Source organism: Poecilia mexicana, unplaced genomic scaffold (genome assembly GCF_051168715.1).
Source record: "Poecilia mexicana isolate PSO_F unplaced genomic scaffold, ASM5116871v1 scaffold_1, whole genome shotgun sequence".
NCBI classification, from domain to species: Eukaryota; Metazoa; Chordata; class Actinopteri; order Cyprinodontiformes; family Poeciliidae; genus Poecilia; species Poecilia mexicana.
In genome coordinates, this window is record NW_028263370.1 from 18,410,922 (window position 1) to 18,411,852 (window position 931).

Here is a 931-nt window from a genome sequence, read left to right on the forward strand (position 1 = left end):
TTCAGTGTTTTGGTCAAGACTAAAATTTAATTCACAATATTATTTGGATTTGGCTCAGAAGTGAAATTGTAGTTTGAATGAGGGATTTTGAAAAGATCTCATCTAATCTCTTTTAGAGATAAAACAATTAACCGTGGTGAACCGATTGTTCAAATAATTGTCAACCAATTTGGTAACCAATTAATCGTTAACTGGAGTATACAGACTTAAATAAAGACCATTTGCTGAAAGAACAACACAGTCAGAGCAGTAATTAAACCAAAACCAAACAGTAATTAAACCAGGGATGTCCAAAGTGTGGCCCTGGGGCCATTTGTGGCCCTTCGGTCCACACTTCAACAATGTAGTGAATTTGCGTTTAATTTGAGATTTTTTCAAACAAAATCCTCTTAAAACAAGACAAAGTAAAATAAATATGAGGACAATAAACCCAAAAAGGTTTAAAAAATGTTTACCTGTATTTAAAACAGGTAAATATTTTTTTTTATAAGATCATGCTTATATTTTGGATAGGCAATTATTTACAGATTCCACTATTTTTCTTCATTAAAATATCTTCTATTGAAGAGATAAAAACAATAAATGTCTTACAAAAGAAATCTTTTCACTTTTAATTTTCTGGTCGTCAAGTACTTTCAACTTGACACTTTTGGCCCTAATGGCTAACCTTTTGGACACCACTAAATTACTTTTTAAATCTGATTAATCAACAGAATAATCCATTACTAAAATAATTGTTAGCTGCAATTACAATAAATTGGTTTCAAATATTTGGCATTTATCTGTACTCTTCCCAATTCCTGATATTTGACATTGCTTCATAATTTTATCAAGAAAATAGTGCTTCATGGTGTAGCAATCCATGTCACATTTACTACCTAGTCCTAAATTTGTACCTCTACCTGTTTAAAAGTTTAAGAAAAAGACGAGA